The 22,618-nt window shown below is 38.4% G+C and overlaps 1 protein-coding gene, 1 long non-coding RNA gene and 1 pseudogene across 3 annotated transcripts in view; 1 reads left to right on the forward strand and 2 right to left on the reverse strand.

Annotated features, from left to right (window-relative positions):
* LOC309621216 overlaps positions 1-22,618 on the reverse strand; it is a 444,919-nt gene that overhangs the window by 167,424 nt on the left and 254,877 nt on the right. The gene's annotated exons all lie outside the window — the stretch shown is intronic.
* Positions 1-22,618, forward strand: part of PRRG1 (proline rich and Gla domain 1) — a 370,248-nt gene that overhangs the window by 140,643 nt on the left and 206,987 nt on the right. The gene's annotated exons all lie outside the window — the stretch shown is intronic.
* Positions 9,965-13,652, reverse strand: LOC309621223 (protein FAM47E pseudogene; annotated as a pseudogene). Its single transcript has one exon. The product of its transcript is annotated as a protein FAM47E pseudogene (transcript).

A 22,618-nucleotide genomic window follows, 5' to 3' on the forward strand; every position in this document is an offset into this window, starting at 1 on the left:
CAAAAACATGAATTAAAGACTGAGTAGCCTTTTAAAGTTTTAGTTTCATTATTTGTCCAAATTAAAACAGTGAGTGGGAGTGGATGTTGACTATGTTTCCTTTAGGAGGAAAAAAATCAAACACCCAATCGTGACAAATTGTTCTTAGAATTTTACTTTAATATGCACAAACATAAAACTAGGTATAAAGCTCTGTAGCTTTAAAGTGTGCTTTTATAACTGTAAAGCTAACAATTTGTAAATGTATGTGCATATATATCTCATATATCTCTCATATAAATATATGAGTATATATGTATCATATACATGAGATATACACATATATGTGTATATGTATGTATATATGTGTATATATATGTATATATGTGTATACACGTATACATGTAAATATATCTGTGTGTATATATATCTCTTGGAAGAGAGACTGAACGCCAAGACAAAACCTCGCATTCCTTTACAGGACGTGCAATGCAGATCTGTTGTGGAGTAACTGCTGGCTTTGGGAAGGAAGGTGAGGCCAAAGGCAGCCCATTAGAAAGGGAAGAGGCTTTTGGAACTGGGAATTGAGGTGAAGAGAACTACTGACAGAATTGTAAGGGATAACACTCTTGCCTTTGAGTGTCTGTGTGGTAGAGTCCGCGGCCTGGAGTAGAAGGGGAAAGCTGTACTAGAGCAGCTTCTGGTGGCAGGAATATTATTTTCTTATACATGCAGCTATTGAAACATTGCATAACATTCCTCAGATCTTAACTGTCAAGGACAAAACAACAGTAGTAATAACTGGAAATGTCAGTTCCATGTCCACAGTAATCTATTTCCAATTGCTTCCCTATTTCACGAGTTCTCTATCAATTATCCATGCTTTTATTCCCCCCAAATCATCACTTTTTGCCTTAATCATGTGTATTCCTCAGTTATGCTGTAGAGAACAGCAATTTTCCCTACGTGGCCCTTCCCCCTTAATTCTCTTTTAATTTTCCACGTCCACAATCCCTAAGTTTTGAAAAAAGACAATAGCATATAAATGAATTAAGGTGCAGAATTCCTCCCAATTATGAAGATCAATTCCTGGGTCATTATTGATTGATAAATATATTGATCACATCAATGTAAGTATTTTAATCCGTTTGTCTACAGAGGCTGCAGCTACAAGATGAAAAAACATAATCAGTTTATTCAGTTGTTACAAATGTAGGAAGGGGAAATGGAAATAGGATTAACAAGATTTTATGCAGAACCAAGAGTCCACTTCCTGCCTTTCCAGAGACACTGTTCTATAAACCATGGTATTGATTTTCCTAGCCAGGCTCTTAAGCATGTTTGGTTAGATTACATTTTGAATTAAAGCAGTTCATTGTAGTAAATGTCTTTATGGGACACTTCTTGCGAAAGAGTGCTGTTGGGTCAAATGAACAAGAGAAAACAGGTAATGATATAATATTAGAACTCTTTTTACAAAATAACATCTCAATTCCCGTTTTGTGATAGGTTCAATAACATGTTAGAAAACCGCAGTATGTGTATGCGTGTATGGAATGCATACATTTGTATGTGCATATTAGCCTTGGATTGCTAATGTTAATTTTGCTAAAATTTGGACCTTCATGTGGATTGTGGTATGGATATATATCAGCCAGGTAATGTAGACATTAATGGGAACATGCATCGTAGCTGCTTGTTTGTGTGTGTGTGTGCGCATTCTGTGAAGTTTTAATTTAAAAAAAAATATAAATGTTGTACTAGATGCCGTGGATCAAGTCAGCACTAGTAGAAAGCTAAGGTTATTGATTATTCTGCATTTTTCATATCTGTAATAGGAAGTGATTCAGGAAGTTTTTTGCTAGCTACTAAAAAAGTAAGCTAAGATATTTAAATGTAATCTCTCAGTAAGCTCTATGTAATGAGCAATTCAATCTTGGGACTTTAGATTATTCATGATCTATATTCTCAGTATACTGCTGCATTGCTTAAGGTACATAGGTGCAGAAATGAGTGCAATATGCATTCTTTACTCCCTTCTTAGGAGGAGGTGCAAGGTGTGGGGTTTTGTGCCAGATAGCCGTCCGTTGAAAGCCTGACTCCACGCCTTCCAAGCTGTGTGAACTTACCTATAGTGATCTACTCATCAGAAAAATGGTACTAATGATAGGAGATGTGATGAAGATTAAGTTAGATGATGCATTTATGATGAGGCTAATATTACACAGCTCATTGATTGCAGTGAATACACAGTAACGATTATTTTAGGAACTAGACTGACCCTGAGAAAGTAGTCTACTCACTATATAAAAGCTCACCTTCATTTTTAAATTTTAGACTCTTTCTGTTAAAATCCTGGAAGGCTAATATAATTTCTCCTTCCCTCTTATTTTGTTCTTTTTCTATTTTAGCTAGTCACTGAAATCTATTTTATGTTACTTCTGGTGGAAAGGTTAGCAGGTAATGCAGTTCCAAAATATGAATAGCTTTTGGAATCAATAAATCCCAAAGATTAGTATGAGAAAGAGGAATTAATCTTCAAAAAGTAACTTATAAAAAATATAAATTTATATAGCCTTTAGACATTTGTAATATTATTAGTCCTGAGCTGCCGTTTAAGTTCAAGTGTATCTGTCTTTTCATTCTAAGAAAATTGTAAACTTCCTAAGGTCAGGGACATTAGATCATGTCTATTTATTTCTATTGCAGAGCTTTCTCTACTTGGGGCGTAATAATAATAATGGTGCAAAGAGTAGTAGATCTTAATTTTAATCCTTTTATTTTAAATTATTTTAGTGTAGTAGTAAAGTAATAGATATTACTTAAAATTACTTCAAGAGTATAGACCTAAAAAAAAAAAAAAAAAAAAAAAAAAAAAGAGTATAGACCTTTAGTCTATTGAATACAGATCCATTAAATACTGGTACTGGTATTCTGTACTGTATTATGAAAAATATGATAGCTCACAAAGCTGAATATGTTTTTATTTAAGGATATGAAGGAAAGAATGCAAATATGCAGTGTGTAGTAGATTTGAGTGTTTTTCAAAAATTTTATTTTCATTTTTTTTTTTTTTTTTTTGCCACACCACACGGCACGTGTGGGATCTCAGTTCCCTGACCAGTGATCGAAGCCGCACCCCCTGCAGTGGAAGCGCAGAGTCTTAACCACTGGATCACCAGGGAAGTCCCTTGAGTGATTTTTAGAAGTTAGTTACTTTCCCCACATGCTAGAAAGAAAGTCTGATTGGGGAAGAGGGGTGTGAAATCAGCAAGATGGTGGAATCAGAGGTTCCCAGCTTTAGTTTTCCTCAAGGAAATACAAACTAGCAACTCTCCACAGACAAGAAGGCCTCTGTGGGGAAAAAAAAAAGAAAAAAATCCCAGAACCCAGAAGTGAGGCTGAAGCACCCCCCTGTGGACCACAAGGCAGCTTCACTTTGACCACGTAGCCCTTCCTGCAGGCCAGCACGCAGCCGCACCAAGAGGTTTCTCCAGTGGGGAAAAGAGACCCCAGCGTGAGCATCCGGGTTCCACAACATTCCGGGAAGCTTCCCATGAGGTCCACATCTATCCTTCACGAGCAACACTGGGAGAAAAGGGAGAGCTCAACCACCTGGTATCAGCTTGAAATAAAGGGGGCGGGGGCAGGGCTTCCGGCTTCCAGCATGGAGATTGTGATGGACTGTGCACCTGACGGCAGTGGTGCCCAATCAGCGAGCACAGCCAGCAGTTCCTCCCACCTGTGGTGTGGAGCCAGTAATCTCATCTGGCCAGGGAGCACGTGGGCAGCTCTAGCCAGATCGGGTCCCCAGCCAGCAGTCTGGCCCAGCCATGGAACTCGTCCTCCATCCCTGCTTAGGCAGGGTCGCAAGCCAGCAGCCCCATCCAACTGCAGAGCGCAGGCTCTAGGCTTGCCCAGCCAGGAACCCAAAGAGTGACTCTGCAAAATCTTGGAACCCCGTGCACAGACTCGCCTGGCTTTGGAGCCCAGCGTCCAGCCCCCTGGGTGGCTGAGCCGATTTCCCATTATGTAAGCTATTGAACTACAAGAGTAGCTATTTCATTATCTTGCAATTCTTCCATGTGCTCTCAATTTCTTCCTCACAATGCAAGGACTTGTTGGGTATGCTATAAATATTATAAACAGTGCTATAAATATTTTCCTTACTTAAAGGCATGGTTTTTATTATACCTACTAAAGATCCTTTAGTTGCTCTAATGATAGATTGAAAAGAGAACAACATCCTTATCCTCTGCTTAAATGGTAAGAGGTCAGGAGAGCATGACATGGGTATCGCTGGCCATGATATCCAATTCTACTTGGTTTGTGATTTTTACATCCTTCCAGAGTTGAATTTAATTTATCCCTGCTCCTGCCACACAACTGACAAAGCTGTGGTGGCTGTAACAGGCGAGATGGAAGAGCAGGGTACAACTGGTTCCAGAAAATGAAAGTCCATCTTTATGTTTCCTTTCTTAGAGGCCCTGGTGCTGGGAATGTTCTTCCTCTAGTTTCAGTGGTTGGGGTCCAAGGTTTCAAGGTGAATATTTCATTGTCCATGATATTGCTGAGTGTCAGTGTGGAAATAATACACACAACTAGAAGACTTTGACCTCACACTTGACCTTAGATAATTCAGTTACCTGGAGTTTTCTCAGTTATAAAATGGAGATAATAATTCTTTGGGGTTTCTCTGTGTTATAAACCTCAAAACAAACAAAAAGCCCCACAAAGATTGTGAATGGGCATTTTGAAAACTTTAAGTAGCTACACTAACACAGTTATACATCAGGCTCTCCCTAATTCCTTCTCCTTCTAAAAAGTATGGATTTTGAAGTCTCCCTGGTGTTAAGAAGTCTAAATTCTGTTTGCGTCTGTTTATATCTGTATGACAACTAATACCAATGTGGGTAATTGCTGCAGTGACGGAACCCATATAATTTCTCCAGGGAAAATTTTATTTTCACCAATAAGCGATAGGAGGCCTTATTAGTGACTCTTACTTTGCAAATGCACATTTTCATCTTAAGCAAAAGCTAGGATTGAGTGAGGTTTAGTTGAAGACGATCACCCTGGATAAACACCATCAAAAAGTGTTTTTTTTTTTTTTTCCCTTGGCTTCTTTCCTGGGTACCTTTTTAGGACCCTTCTTCCTTACTCCCTCCTCTTTCCCAAATGTATGCTGAGTATCTGTTCTGTGATGTTGGTAGTATTAGGCACTTATATAAAGTAATCCTTTAATTTTCAGCAAAGTTTGAGTTCGCTAATATGGCCTCCATTGTATAGATGCGGAGACATGCTTCTTGAAGTACAAGGTCACATAACCAAAATATGGAAAAGAAGATATTCTAGTGTGTGTCTTCTGACTATAAATGTGTCGCTATTTCTGTGACATGTGCATATTCTTTATTGCACTTTTAAAATTGAGGAAATTGTAGATAATTGATTCTACTTTTGGTTAAATGGGAGACTTAAATCTCCTTTCTTACCTGTCTTGCACATCACAGCTCTTCTAATGAACTACTGCCCGTGGAGTCATTTCACACTACAGTTTGATTTACCTGATTTATTTATTTCAAAGATAAACTCATTCATTCATGCAGTTGAGTATTTGAGGGCCTGTTATTTACAAGGGGGCGATTTGTGTTAGAATACAATGGGATAAAGTAGATCATGAGCACATTGACTGGGACGTACAGTGTTAACCTTATAGACAAAGGAAATGACACGTAGCCCTTGTTTTGGATGTGACTGCAGTGGAAACTCTGAGAAAGGCATGTATTATAATACAAGAAACTCTGATAAATTGTATTTGATCATTAAAAAAAGAAGGAAAACGAATGAGATCTTTTGAAGAGGAAGAGACCACTTCTGGTAGGGATTGTTTCACATTATGGGAAAAGAAGGAGATGAGGGTAGAATGGGTTTTCATTGTTAAAATGTGAGAGAAAAATTGTGGACTCTTAATAAATCCTATTATTTAAAAAAGCGTCTCCTCTGTTCATTCATTCAGCAAATAGTTATTGAGCATCTACTTTGTGCTCTGCATTTTCTGTGTAGTGAGAACTTAGAGGCTAATTTAAAATGTCTCTGTTTTCACAGAGGGTTAAGCCTAGAGAAGAGAGGAAATAAAGACGTAAACAAATAGATATACATACCACATCTCGTAGAGATCAATTTAAAGATAAAGCAGGGGAAGGTGGTAGAGAGTGATAGACGGTGATAATTGGGGTGTGGTAGTCTGAGAAAGACTCTCCAAAGAAGTGACATTTGAGCGATACCTGAATAAAGTGAACCATATGAACATCTAGGAAAAGAACATTGCAGACAGAAAGAAAAGCAAATTCAAAAAGCTCTGAAATGGGGTATTTTTCATTCTCAATGGAGACTTTAGGTTCTCTTCCACGTGTAATGGGTAGCCTTCTGAGCATTGTAATTGGGGAGGAATGTGACCTGATTTTGATGTTTAAAAGATGACTCTGGTTTACTGTGTGGAAAATATTCTACAGTGTGAAAAGAATTGCAGTGGGAAAGCAAGGTAAGAGGCTCTTGCTATTGTGTGGCAAGATATGGTGGCTCAGAGAAGAGCAGTAAGGGTAGAGATGGTGAGAGGCGCTCCCTTTGGGAATATACCGTGAAGTTATATCAAACTTCAGCATGGAATGAGAGGAGTCAAGGCTAGCCTGAGCAATTGGCTGAGTGGTGATGCCATTTACCAAAATGGGGAATATGGCAAGAAGAGCAAATTTAGAAGTAGGAAATTATGTGTTCTTGTGATAATGCCCTTTCTTTCTTTCTTTCATTGAAGTATAGTTGATTTACAATGTTGTGTTAGTTTCAGGTGTATGGCAAAGTGATTCAGTTATGCATACATACATTCTTTGTCAGATTCTTTTCCATTATAGGTTAGTACAAGATATTGAATATAGTTCCCTGTGCTATACCGTGGGTCCTTGTTGTTTATCTATTTCTTATTTTTAGTAGTGTATATCTGTTAGTCCCTAACTCCTAATTAATCCCTCCCCCCACCTTTCCCCTTTGGTAACCATAAATTTGCTTCCTATGTCTGTGAATCTACTTCTGTTTTGTAAATAAGTTAATTTGTGTCATATTTTAGATTTCACATATAAGTGATAAAGAAGATGTGGACTGAATATATATATATACTCACACACACACACACTAGTTGCCAACATGGATGGAACTAGAGATTATCATACTAAGTGAAGTAAGTCAAACAGAGAAAGACAAATATCATATGATATTGCTTATATGTGGAAGATAATGCTTTATTTTTAATTCCTATTATACATGCTAGTAGAGGTGTCATATGGGCAACTGATCATAGCAATCTGGAGTTCACCGCTGAAGATAAAAATTGGGGGGGTCACACCTAGAGGGGTGGGATAGGGAGGGTGGGAGGGAGACGCAAGAGGGAGGGGATATGGGAATGTATGTATACACATAGCTGATTCACTTTTTTATACAGCAGAAACTAACATAACATTATACAGCAATTATACTCCAATAAAGATGTAAAAAAAAAATAAAAGTATCTACAAAAAATTTTTAAAACTTGGGGGGTCAATAGATGCATAGAGATAGTAGATAAAATCATGCTATTCTATTGAATTACCTGGGGAGTTAGTCCCAAGACTGAGCTCTGGGTGAATCCAACTCTGAGGTCAGAAACAGGAGACTTTGAAATTCAAGTTTCAAACCGAGAAGGAGCAGAACAACAGGAATTGTGGTGTTAGAAGAACAGAAAAATGGGGGATTGCAAAAAGCAATGAGTTACTTATCAGGTCCAATGCTCTTGAATACGATGAAACTATTAACTGGATTTTGCCATGACACCTTATTGGTGACCTCGACAAGAAAGTTTCACTAGCAAAGCAGAACAAAATTCTGGTTGGAATGAATTCAAGAGACCCTGGGAGATGAAGACGTGGAAACAATGATTTTTAAACGACTCTTTTTGGTAATTTTTCTACAAAGTGGAGCAGAAAATATAGAGTGGTAGCTGGAGAGAAAAATTACGTCAAGAGAATTTTTATTTTGTTTTGTTTGGTTATTTCAGATGATGTGAGTTATGAGAGCCTTTTTTGGTTTTGGTTTGTTTGTTTGCTTTTTAATGACAGGAATTATCCCCCAAAAGACAGAACAATAATATAGGAGACTAAGGAGGCAAATACAGGACAAATATTTAATTGGGCAAAGAGTTGGGATCCAATGCACAAAGGAAAGGCTTTGCCTCAGTAGAATAAAGAGTTCATCCTTTGTCTCCAAGGGGATAGAGAATATGGGTACAGATGTCACTGGCCTGGTAGATGTGGTGATGGGAGGAAAAGACAGTTCTCTTCTAAATTTTTAAATTTTATCAGTGAAGTACAAAGCAATGCTTTGAGAAGGAGAAATGGAAACAGGGTGTTGGACAATTGATGACAGAAATACGATGATCATTGGAAAATGGGAAAATATATTGATGAGGGAAATGGGGCAGAACTTTCAGCTAGCGTTGAAGGCTCGTTTAAGATTCATGCCATATGTAACCAGTCAGTGTGGTATGTGTTTTTCTCTAGCCATATTTAACTGTTGGGGTGCAAGTACGAGAATGGCAGAGATGAAGATTTAACCAGGACTGGGGTTTTCTCAGAAGAATATAAGAGCGGGAGAGAGAGGCAAAGGAGTTAAAAGTAGACTCAAAGAAGGGATAGTAGTGGACGGTGGAGTCTAAGCTGGGAAAGTAAGGAACTGAAAGCAAGGCACAATTAAGTGCCTTGAAAGAGTGGTAAGGGTCACTGGATTGGAAACGTGTTGGAATTGAAGAATCGGAGGTTTGGGAATATTAAAAGGGGTGATCAACTAGGTAAAAAGCAGGGATCGGAAGGTGGAATAATTGAAATTGAGATTTGAAGTTGGTGTAATTATTGCCCAAAACAAAGTCTAGAGTCTGACTGTAGGGATTGGTGTCTGTAGTGAGATGAGGACAAGACGAATGGAGCTAATGCCAGGATTTGAATGGATAGTCTTTGTGAATATTTAAATCAAGAACGTTGATGAGAGTAGTCACAGGGAGCAAGTCAGGAATTCAGACACTAAGTAACCTCAGTGAAAATGGGGAAGTGAGTGAAAAGGGAGTAGTTGATTGCAATGAGGATGTTGGTGAATCCTACACCCTGATGGCTGTGTTCCCTTCTCACGAGGGTGAAGTATATACACATACTTCCATTTATGGATAAATTCCTTCATTACTGGAAAGAGAAGTGTGCTGCAAATCTGTGCTACAAATCTTTCTAGCTACAAATTTCCTGTCCCAGGCAATCTTACCTGTTATTTTGGAAATGTAGAGAAGTTGCTTGATTTCTTATTTTGCATTTATGAGTGAGTTTTAAATCGCTATTCATGAAATGCAAAGATTAATCTTACTTGAATAGATATGTGTGGATATTTGATGGTGCTGTGTAGTTTTGCTCGCACAGACCTATTTTGCACACTAGATTTGCCAAGAACTTGAAGCTCCCTGCTATTCTGCACCTGTGTTATATGATATGGAAACACTCTTTTCACGGTGAATTTTTATGAATATGGTAAAAATTTTAAGTATGTTCAATTGGGAAGCATGACAAAAGAGCATAACTAAAGTTTCACCTATAATTTTGGTAAATAGTTTTCAATCTGTTTTGGGGGCTTGATGCAATCCTAATAAGGGGGATAACAATTTCATTATTAAATGGGGCTAACATTATTTTGGCTGCAGATTTCAAGTTTTGCTTAAGAAAGTAATTGTCATGATGAATTCATTATAATTTTAATACAAATAGAACTCTCTGACTCCTTTTTCTCAGCACAGTTATTTTGAAATTTATCCCGTTTTGTAGCTGACCTAACTAGATCATACTTTTAAAAAGTAATTCTTCTTTATTTACGGTTTTATTTTTACAAATAATTGATGCAACAATGCAGTATTCACAACATTATAAAATGTGAGAAGAGTATATGTGAATATTGATTTCATAATTGATAAAATTTCTATAATATTGATGAACCCAAGCAGAAGGTCACTGAGAAATATTTATAAGCATTAGGTGTTAAATTAACAGATGTAGAATCAAAGTTGTACGTACATGGTGGGATGGACACTCACCATGAATTCTGATTGATATTAAAATGAGAGAGAGAGAAATCGCCAGGTAAGTAGTAAATAGAAAACTGTCTAAACATCTTCCCGTGCATCATCTCCATTTTGGCTGATTTTTATTACTTTGTGTATAGGAGTCTTAACAGAATCATCTCTCCATCCCTTCCTGAGGAACAGCCTCTCAGGGATGTCTGGTATCCTGTAGCCCTTGCTTAGAATGAACTCTTTAAATGCTATTATTGTTCCATAAAGATCTTCAAGAATGTCGTGTTCAGGAAGCTTCTTTCTAAAACTCCCATCTTCAAGTAAGACGTTGGGGTCAATTGAAGGTTCGTCATTTACTAGCTTTTTCCACAACTTGGGCTTCAGGTACGATGCACCATACCTCATCTCCACCGAGCTGGGTTTATAAGGATTCTGTGGTTTCTGGGGTTTCCTCTCCCCGTTTCCTTCCTCTCTGGATAATTTTATCTTCTCCATTTTCTCTAGCCCGATGCTGTCCTTTACCTTTGAAGGGACCTGGGTTACTTTCTTCGTGTAGACTGTATCCTGGGCAGGTGGCCACTCCCAGCCAGCCTCACACGGTTTCGTGATGAGCGCTTCATCAGTGCCCAAGTTTCCAAAAGCAGCAACCCATTTGAAGGATTTACGAATGGCTTTCGGTACTTCTCTGTGAACAGGAGGATCAGTGAGTGAATCCTTTCTGCTTGACTTCTTGTCTTCGTGATGCAAACTGGCTGGATGTGACACAGGAGGCTTCTTTGGAGGTTCCAGGTAGACCTTGGCAGGACGTTTTTTACGAAGCTTTGTGGGGGACTTCGTTCTTTTCCTGGGGCCCTGACAATAAGCCCATGTGTCCTCCAGCTTCCCGTCAGGATCGAGCACTTCCAGCACCTTTAATAAGAGGTCTGCAGGTAGATCTTCCTCCAGATTCGGGTAGAGAGCCAAGGGATGCTTGGTCAGGTGGGCTTCGATGTCCTCCACGAATGCCTTCTGCGCTAGCTGGGCTGGCGAGAGCGTGGAAAACAGGTCTGCTTCCGCGGGCAGCTTTTTCTGACTCTTTTTGGGGGCATGCTGGGGAACTCTGTGAGCAATCACGGGGAGAAAGCCCTCCTTAGGGCTGCGAGTGATCAGATCTTCACAAGGTGGGCAACCCTTCCGGAAGTCGTCCAGCCGCTCTTTCACAAATATCCACCGCCGGCTGTCCAGGGGGGTGGGGAGCTTCGGGAGCATCTTCTTGTGCTTTGCGAAACACTTGGAGGGTAACTTGTCTTTGTACCAGGGCTTGCAGGTCATGCCCAGGGGCATCGGTTCCAGTGGCCCCGGTCCTAGCAGCCACTTCTTGTCCGCCATGGTTCCCCTGGCCCCTGCGGGGGGCGGGGGGGGGCACCGCTTCAATAGTTTGCTGTTCGGGCCTCTCCGGTTGCTAGGAGACCGTGTAGCCAGGTGCAGCCAGGTTCTTCCCGGAGGCGGGTCAACGCAGGCGCCCTGTGAAGCCTGCATTTCTCCCAGGATGGGCGGTGGGTGAAAGCACATTCCTTTCTGTTGTCGTTACTGTTCCGTTGTATGGACGTAGTGCCATTTATTTATCCATTCACCTTTTGATGGACATTTGGGTTGTTTACGGTTTGAGGCTATTATAAATAAAGCTGCCACAAATATTTGTGTTCCTGTTTTTGTATGTCCATGTACATACTTTCATTTCTCTTGGGTAAACTTTAGCTATGAGTGGCATGGTGGGAGCAGGTGATGTTTTATGTTTTTAGACCACCACCAAACTTTTCCAAAGTGGTTGTACTAATTAATATTCCTTCTAGTTGTGTATGAGAATGGCGCTTTGTCTACATACTCCCTAACACTCGGTAAGGGTAGTCATTTTCATTGTGGCTGCTCTAATAGGTGTGTAGTGGCATCTCATTGTGGTTTTAATTTGCATTTCCCTGAGGACTACTGGTGTTGAACATCTGTTCATGTGCTTATTTGCCATTCATATCTCTCCTTTGCTGAAGAATCTGTTCAAACTTTTGCACTTTTTAAAATTGTTCTGCTTGACATCTCTTGTTCTGAGGATTCTTTGTGTATTCTGGATGCACTATGATCTGTAAATCTTTTTCTCCATCTGTGCTTTGTCTTTCCATCGTCTTAACACCGTCTTTCAAAGGGCAGTTTTTACATTTGATGAAGTCCAGTATATCAGTTTGTTCTTTTATGGATTGTCTTTTTGTGTTGTATATAAGAAAACTGCCTATGCATAGGTCATGAAGACTTTTTTTCACTCTGCTAAAATTTGTATAATCTTAGGTTTTACATTGAGATCTGTCATCTATTTCAATTTAACTTTTTAGATGATGAATGATATGGATCAAAGTTATTCTTTTTAGTTCTATTTTTTGCCTGTGGATATCCAATAGTTCCAGAATTTTTTTTGAAAAGAGGAGCTTTTCTCCACTGAATTACTTTTGTAGCTTTGGGAGTGTAAGTTGTCCCTATTTTTGTGGGTCCATTTCTAGACACACGTTTCTGTTTCATTGAATCTTCTGTCTTTACACCAGTTCTGCTCTGTGTTGATTATATTCTACAGTAAGTTTAAAATTAGGCTGTATTCGTCCTCCAACTTCTTTATTCTTTTACAAAGTTGTCTTGACTCTTGTAGGTCTTTTGAATTTCTATAGGAATTTTAGAATCAATTTGTCAATGTCTTAAAAAAAAAACCTGTGGGGATTTTGATTAGGATTTTATGGAATCTACAAATAAATTTTGAGATAATTGACAGCTTAACAATATTGAGTTTCCTGACCCATGACAAAGGTACATCTCTTCATTTATGTATGTATGCTTTCATTTATCTGAGCAATATTTTGTAGTTGTCAGTGTATAGGTCTTTCACATCTTTTTTGTGTTCAGCCTCTCTGAACTTCTATTTCATCTCTTTTTGCCTTTAATTTCTACTATGGAAAGATATAAAGTTTGTTCTTGCTGAACTATCAAGAAAGCTCTTATTTTATTACTTAAATAATTCAATGGAAAGAGCATGACAGTGAACATTTATATTATTTCCAGACTTGCAAAAGAAACCACCACCAAGATGATGTGTTGTGTAAAGTACGTACAACTTTAATAAAAGAAACAAATCAGCCACTATAACTTATAATTGGAAGCATACTAGAATAATGACAAACCAAAAGTTTTATGAGTTTTAGGAGTTAAAGAATTACATCGTTGAAACTCAGCTTTAAACTATCAGGAGAGGCACAAATCATTTCCTATAATAATGCAATAATATTTGGTATAGGGAAAAATGTCAAAGGATAAACTATCATTCCTGATTTCATGAAGGAGAAACATTTCACAATGGTACCTTGGTATCTGCCTGGGGTTAGTTCCAGGACTCCCCTTGGATACCAAAATCCACAGATGTTCAAGTCCCTTATATAAAATGGTGCAGTATCTACATATAACTTATGTACATTCCTGTATACTTTAAATCATCTCTAGATTGCTTATAATACCTCTTGCAAAGTAAATGCCGTGTAAATACTTGCCAGCGTGCTGCAAATTCATGTTTTGCCTTTGGGGATTTTTTGGAATTTTCTTTTTCCAAATATTTTCCATCTGCAGTTGGTTGAGTCCATGGATGCAGAACCCAAAGATATGGAGGGCCGACTGTACTACGCCATTTTATATAAAGGACTTGAGCATCCATGGATTTTGGTATCTGCGTGGGTCCTGGAACCAGTCTCCTTCAGTTACTGGTGGACAGACGACCGTATTCTTCTTATGGACTCTGTTCTTTCTAGCTCATCTCCTCTGCTCCACACTGATGTAGATTCTTCCTTTTTAAATAACAGCTTTATTGAGATATAATTTACATATTAACAATTCTCTCATTTAAAGTGTACAATTTAATGGATTTTAGTGTATTAACAGGATTGTGCAGCCATCAAAACAATCAGTTTTGACACATTGTCATGAACCTCAAAGGAACGCCATACCCATTAGCAGTCACCTCGTCCATCCCCCAGCCGCCTCAGCCCTTGACAGCCACTAGTCTACTTTCTGTCTCTTTGGATTGACCTATTCTGGACATTTTATATGAATGGAATCATAGACTATGTGGTCATTTTTGACTGGCTTCTTTCATTTAGCATACTGTTTTCAAGTTTCATCCATGGTGAAGCATGTATATGTACTTCATTTCTTTTTATTGCCAAATACTAATCAATTATGTAGATATACCATATTTAACTTATCCATTGGTCTGTTGATGAACATTTGGGGTTTTCCACTTTTCTGTTGTTATGAATAATGCTATGAACCTTCATGTACGGAGTTTTTTTCTATTCAGTCTTTTGAAATGTATTAATCTTTTTCCCCCTCTTTAGTGAGGTATAATTGATAATTTAAAATTTCATATTTTTAAGGTATACAACTTGATAATCTGATAAACATATACATAGTGAAACATTCACCACAATCAAACTAATTAACATATTCATCACCTCAGATAGTTACCATCTTCTGTTGTGGGTATTGAAAACACTTAAGATCTACCCTCTCAGAAAATTTCAAATCTACAGTATTGTTAACTATATTCACTGTGGTGTACATTAGATCTCCAGAATTTATTCATCTTAAATGACTGAAAATTTGTCCCCCTTGACCAACAACCTTCCCATCTCCCCCTCCCCCCAGCCTCTGACAACCAACTCTACTACTACTATTCTCTGCTTCTAGGAGTTTGACTCTCTTAGAGTCAACATATAAATGAAATCATGCAGTATTAGTTTTTCTGCATCTGGATTATTTCACTTAGCATGATGCCCTCCAGATTCATCCATGTTGCTAAAGGCAGGATTTTCTTCTCTTTCAAGGCTGAATAATATTTGTGTGTGTGTGTGTGTGTGTGTGTGTGTGTACCTCATATTTTCTTTATCTGTTCATCTCTGAACAGATATTTAATTTGTTTCCATATCTTGGCTATTGTGAATAATGCTGCAGTGAACGTTGGAGTGAGTATATCTCAATATCCTGATTTCATTTCCTTTGGATGTATACCCCAAAATGAGATTGCTGGATCATAAGGTAGTTCTATTTTTAATATTTTGAGGAATCTCCATACTGTTTTAAAGAATGGCTATCCCATGTTCTTGGATTGTAAGAATCAACATTGTGAAAATGACTCTACTATCCAAAACAATCTACAGATTCAATGCAATCCCTATCGAACTACCAATGGCATTTTTCACAGAACTAAAACAAAAAATTTCACAATTTGTAGGGAAACACAAAAGACCCCGAATAGCCAAAGCAATCTTGAGAAAGAAAAATGGAGCTGGAGGAATCAGACTCCCTGACTTCAGACTATTCTACAAAGCTACAGTCATCAAGACAGTATGGTACTGGCACAAAAACAGAAATATAGATCAATGGAACAGGATAGAAAGCCCAGAGATAAACCCACGCACCTATGGTCCACCTCATCTTCGATAAAGGAGGCAAGCATATACAGTGGAGAAAAGACAGCGTCTTCAATAAGTGGTGCTGGGAAAACTGGACAGCTACATGTAAAAGAATGAAATTAGAACACTTCCTAACACCATACACAAAAATAAACTCATAATGGATTAAAAGCCTAAATGTAATGCCAGGCACTATAAAGCTCTTAGAGGAAAACATAGGCAGAACACTCTATGACATAAATCACAGCAAGATCCTTTTTGATCCACCTCCTAGAGAAATGGAAATAAAAACAAAAATAAACAAATGGGACCTAATGAAACTTAAAAGCTTTTGCATAGCAAAAGAAACCATAGACAAGACGAGAAGACAACCCTCATAATGGGAGCAAATATTTGCAAATGAAGCAACTGACAAAGGATTAATCTCCAAAATTGACAAGCAGCTCATGCAGCTCCATATCAAATAAACAAACAAGCCAGTCCAAAAATGGGCAGATGTCCTAAATAGACATTTCTCCAAGGAAGATATACAGATTGCCAACAAACACATGAAAGAATGCTCAACATCACTAATCATTAGAGAAATGCAAATCAAAACTACAATGAGGTATCACCTCACAACGGTCAGAGTGGCCATCATCAAAAAATCTACAAACAATAAATGCTGGAGAGGGTGTGGAGCAAAGGGAACCCTCTTGCACTGTTGGTGGGAATGTAAATTGATACAGCCACTGTGGAGAACAGTATGGAGGTTCCTTAAAAAACTAAAAATAGAACTACCATACGACCCAGCAATCCCACTACTGGGCATATACCCTGAGAAAACCATAATTCCCAAAGAGTCACGTACCACAGTGTTCATTGCAGCTCTATTTACAATAGCCAGGACATGGAAGCAACCTAAGTGTCCATCGACAGATGAATGGATAAAGAAGATGTGGCCCATGTATACAATGGAATATTACTGAGCCATAAAAGGAAACGAAATTGAGTTATTTGTAGTGAGGTGGATGGACCTGGTGTCTGTCATACAGAGTGAAGTAAGTCAGAAAGAGAAAAAAAAATACCGTATGCTAACACATATATATGGGATCTAAAAAAAACAGAAAAGGTTCTGTAGAACCTAGGGTCAGGACAGGAATAAAGACGCAGATGTAGAGAATGGACCTGAGGACACAGGGAGGGGGAAGGGTAAGCTGGGACGAAGTGAGAGAGTGGCATGGACTTATATATACTACCAAATGTAAAATAGATAGCTGGTGGGAAGCAGCCGCATAGCACAGGGAGATCAGCTCGGTGCTTTGTGACCACCTAGAGGGGTGGGATAGGGAGGGTGGGAGGGAGGGAGATGCAAGAGGGAAGAGATATGGGGATATATGTATATGTATAGCTGATTCACTTTGTTATAAAGCAGAAACTAATACACCATTGTAAAGCAATTATACTCCAATAAAGATGTTAAAAAAAAAAAAAAGAATGGCTATCCCAATTTACATTCCCACCAACAATGCACAAGGGTTCCATTTCTCTACATCCTCAACAACACGTTATCTTTTGTCTTTTTGATAATAGCTATTCTGAAAGGTGTGAGATGATATCTCATTGTGGTTTTGATTTGCATTTCCCTGATGATTAGTGAGGTCAAGCACCCTTTCCTACCTTTTGGCCATTTGTATCTCTTCTTTGTAGAAATTTAGGTCTTTTGCCCATTTTTTAATTGAGAGCTTTTTGTTTTGGCTATTGAGTTGTATGACTTACTGATAAATATTGGGTATTAAGCCTTATGAGATATACGGTTTGAAAGTATTTCCCCCCATTCTGCAGATTGCCTTTTCACTCTGTTGATTGTTCCCTTTGCTTTGCAGAAGCTTTTGCTTTTGATACAATTTCACTTGAGTGCTTTTGCTTTTGTTGCCTGTGCTTTTGCTGACCTATCCACAAAATAATTGCCCAGATCAACGTCAAGAAGCTTTTTCCCCATGTTTTCTTCTAGTAGTTTTACAGTTTCAGGTTTAATGTTTAAATCTTAATCCATCTTGAGTTGTTTTTTTTAATATGGGGTGAGATAATTTCCTTCTTCTGCATGTTGATATCCAGTTTTCCCAGCACCATTTATTGAAGAGAGTATCTTTTCCCCGTTGGGTGTTCTTAGCAGCCTTGTCAAAGATCAATTGACCATAGATGTATGGATTTATTTCTGGGCTCTCTGTTCTGTTCCTTTGGTCTCTATGTCTGTTTTTCATGCCAGTATCATGCTGTTTTGATTACTGTAGCCTTGCAATATATTTTGAAATCAGGAAGTGTGATTCTTATTTCTCAGGATTGCTTTGGCTATTTGGGGTCTTAAATTTGTTAAGATTTGTTTTGCGACCTAACGTGTTCTATCCTGGAGAAGGTTCTGTATACACTCGAGAAGAATGTGTAGTCTTCTACTCTTGGATGCTAACTACTGTATATGTCTGTTATGTCAGTTTGGTCTATAGTGTTCTCAAATCAGCTGTTTCCTTCTGGATTTTCTGTCTGGATGGTCTATGTACTATCATAAGTAGAAGTCTCCTACTATTGAAGTCTCCTACTATTATTGTACTGCTGTCAGTTTCTGCCTTTAGATCTGTCAATATTTTTTCCAACTTAATTGATGTATGATTGACAAATAAAAATTTTGTATGTTTAAGACATACAACATGAAGATCTATCAATATCTGCTTTATGTATTTAGGTGTGTCTATATTTATAAATGTTATATCACCCTGTTGAATTGACCCTTTTATCATTATGCAGTGACCTTCTTTGTCTCCAAAGACAGTTTTAGACTCAAAGTCTATTTTGTCTGATATAAGTGTAGTTACCCTTGCCAGGCTGGAGAGGCTGAGCCAAGCTGGACAGGGCTAATATGAGAGCATCCCTTTGAGGGCCCACCCTGTAACCCCACCTTTTAAAACTATGGTGCTGCTCCACCAGGGTCAAGGACAGGAACTTGGCACTCTCCATGCTCCTACTACACTCCATCTGGTGCCAGCATCACGTGAAAAAAAAAAAAAAAAAGCCAGTGCCTAGAATTGACTCTCTTTTTTTCTCCTATAGCACCCTAAACATATGTCCAATAAATACATATCCATATCAACCAACTCTTGTGGGAGTAATAAGTTGACATGAGCAAAAGCTAATACATGAGTTTCATGCTAAGGAGGCTTGAGAAGCTAATAGGCTTTTCTGGGGTTTTTTTTTTTGTTTTTATCATTTTACTAATATGTTGACCTGCACCTGTGAATCCATACGGCTCACGTATGCCACAGAATCTAACAGGAGGAAGCACGTGCAATGCCAAAATATAAAAAATGGAGGAGGAAAAAAACGAGGCTATCAGAGGAGATGTGAGTGTGGATTTATCGCAGTATTTTTGGGTGGCTATCAGTGGATCAGCTCAGAATTCAGTTCAAGATTTGGTATCTGGGCACTGTCCTACGTAGGCCCTCCTTACTTAGCTGTCAGAGCTTGTAGCACTCCAAACAAGCTCACGATCCAAAAGATTTCAAAAAACAGCTTGTGTATACTGATAAGAAATGCTTTTTGTGCTCCCTTTTAAGCATATACATTGAAAAAATAATAGATAATCTAGAACTGTTTCCTTAACCTTTGGGGTCCTTTTCTCATGTGTAAAAGGAAGTGGTTGAAGCAGATTATCTGGCTTTGTGGACCAAGATAATTTCTTCTTTTCATTTGGGTTTTTTTTTTAATTGAAGTATAGTTGCTGTACAATATTACATATGTTATAGTTGTACAATATAGTGATTCACAATTTTTAATGGACCAAGATAATTTAAAGGAAGATTTTTTCATAAATATCTGAAAAATCTCGGTGTGAGGAGAATATAAAAGTATCATCTTAATGATCTCTAACCAGAAACAAAGAGCTTTATCCTTTCATTCAGAACAAAATGAAGTTCTTCTACCTTGGAGATAAGCAGACTTTTTAGGAATTGGATCAATGCATTTAGAAAATAATTTACTCCTCTGTGTTAAAGAGTTCCTGGTTTCCAGGCAGGGGTGCAGCTGCCTCCCAAAGTATAAGCCTTTTGCCCCATTGTCACCCAAGATTAGTGCTCTAAGGAAAGAGTTGTTTGCTCTCCTTTTAAACAGTCACCTTATTGTTTCTTTCTTTCTTTTTTTTTTCCGATCCAAACAGTAATTGAATGAGGCACTCATTTATCTGCAGTTTAATTGTCATTACCATCTTGCCTCCAAGAGTTTTCAATGTTCAAATGGGTTACTGGAACAGCACTTTGTTAGGGAAAAAGGTTACATTGACTGCCCCCTCCCTCTCAGAACATATTAACTCTATGTATTAAGGACTGGCTGGAGTTTTTTTTCCTAGTCAACACCAAGAATGGCATGGGTCAGTGGACACCTCGATAGGCTTGATAGCAAAAGTATTATACAGCCCTTAATATATATTTTAATATTTATCAACTATTGCTTGTCAGTGTTGTGTCCCAGTATCTCTGTGATTCTTTCACTTACCCATGTAAATGGACCAACCAAATTCAATGGAAAATTTGAACAAAAAGCACTTTTTATTGAAATATAATTGATGTACAATATTATTTAAGTTACAGGTGTACAGTATAGTGATTCACAATTTTTAAAGGTTATACTCCATCTATAGTTATTATAGAATATTGGCTATATTCCCTCTGTACAGTATATCCCTGTAGCTTCTTTTATACATAATAGTTTGTACTTCCTACTCCCCTATCCCTATGTTACTCCTTCCCCCCTTCCCTGTCCCCACTGGTAAACAGTAGTGTCACTAGTGTGTTCTCTATGTCTGTGAGTCTGCTTCTGTTTTGTTATGTTCACTAATTTGTTGTATTCTTTAGACTCTACATATAAGTAATATCATACAGTATGTGTCTTTGTCTGACTTATTTCACTTAGCATAATACCCTCTGTGTCCATCCATGTTGCCCCAAATGGCAAACTTTCATTCTTTTTTATGGCTGAGTAACATTCCATTGTATGAGTGTCTGTATGTAGGTGTATACACACACACACACACACACACACACACACACACACACACACACACTACATCTTCTTTATCCGTTCTTCTGTTGATGGACACTTAGGTTGCTTCCATGTCTTGGCTATTGTAAATAGCGCTGCTATGAACATTGGGATGCACGTATCTTTTCGAATTAGTGGTTTTGGTTTTTTGTTTTTTTTTTTTTAAACCATATGTCCCAGCAATTCCCAGTGGAATTGCTGGGTCATATGGTAGTTCTAGTTTTAGTTTTCTGAGAAACCTCCATACTATTTTCCACAGTAGCTGCACCAATTTACATTCCCTCCCACAGTGTACAAGAGTTCCCTTGTCTCCATATCCTTGACAACATTTGTTATTTGTGTTCTTTTTGATGATAGCCATTCTGACAGGCGTGAGGTGATATCTCATTGTGGTTTTGATTTGTATTTCCCTGATGAGCAGTGCTGTTGAGCATCTTCTCCTATTGGCCATCTGCATTTCCTCTTCGGAAAAATGCCTATTCAGGTCTTCTGCCTGGTTTTCTTGTTTGTTTGTTTATTTTGTTTTTGTTTTTCAATTTTTTGCCTGTGCGGCATGTGGGATCTTAGTTCCCCGACCAGGGATCGAACCCGCGTCCCCTGCATTGGAAGCGCAGAGTGTTAACCACTGGACCGCCAGGGAAGTCCCTTCTGTCTGTTTTTTAGTTGGGTTTTTTTAATGTTGAGTTGTATGAGCTATTTATATATTTTAGATATTAACCCCTTATCAGTCATATGATTTGCAAATATTTTCTCATTCAGTAGGTTGTCTTTTTGTTTTGTCGATGGTTTCCTTTGCTATGCAAAAGCTTTTAAGTTTAATTAGGTCCCATTTGTTTTTTTTTTTTTAATTTTATTTCCTTAGGTTTAAGAGACAGATCAAAAAATATTGCTATGATTTATGTCAGAGAGTGTGAGCAAGAAGGACTTTGAATTATCACCAGTAGAATGGTAGACTACATTTTAACATTATGAAACTGTCTTTAAAAGCAAGAAGAGAAGATCTAATTAATTGTCAAACACTAATAAATGTTTCTGGTTTTTTAAAAAATAAATTTATTTTATTTATTTATTTTTGGCTGCGTTGGGTCTTTGTTGCTGTGCGTGGGCTTTCTCTAGTTGCGGCGAGTGGGGGCCTACTCTTTGTTGCGGTGCGCAGGCTTCTCATTGCGGTGGCTTCTCTTGTTGTGGAGCACAGGCTCTAGGCACACGGGCTTCAGTAGTTGTGGCATGCAAGCTCAGTAGTTGTGGCTCACGGTCTCTAGAGCGCAGGTTCAGTAGTTGTGGCACACGGGCTTGGTTGCTCTGCGGCATGTGGGATCTTCCCGGACCAGGGCTGGAACCCATGTCCCCTGCACTGGCAGGCGGATTGTTAACCACTGCACCACCAGGGAAGTCCCAATGTTTCTGTTTTTAAATACATTCCTCGGTTCCTGGTCCCCGCTGACCCCCTAGCCTGGCATTGCTGCCCAGATCTTGATTTCCTTAGAGAGTGAGTAAAGATGGGAGTTAGAAGGAATCCTAACAGATCCGGAGGAAGAAAACCAGTGAATGTTCTTTCTGGTTTTGCCACTGGTATGCAGAGTGCATGCATTTATACACATAGAAAAGTGCCCAGAGTCTTCACTTAGAGTCATTCTATGTCTGATTGCTTTCTAAAGGAATCTGTGTAGCTACATTCACAGATTCACTTTTTTGTTATCTGAAAGGAGAAAATGAATGCAGTAGTGCAGTTAAGAGCTCACATGTTAGGTATGAAAAGGAAAAGTGCCGATGGTGATATTTGATTTGTTGCATGTGTGGGAGAATGTTTGATTTTATTTCTGAGAATAGAGTTTAAATAGTAAGGTTGGTCATTTCATTTCATAATTATGTGATTTTTACATGGGTTTGGGCATCTACATTAAGAATCTCAAAGCATTTTTTAAAATATATTTTCTTGGCTGCTGCGCCGCTCAGCACGTGCAGTCTT

The sequence above is a fragment of the Balaenoptera borealis genome, assembly GCF_965194805.1.
Source record: "Balaenoptera borealis genome assembly, chromosome: X".
NCBI lineage: Eukaryota > Metazoa > Chordata > Mammalia > Artiodactyla > Balaenopteridae > Balaenoptera > Balaenoptera borealis.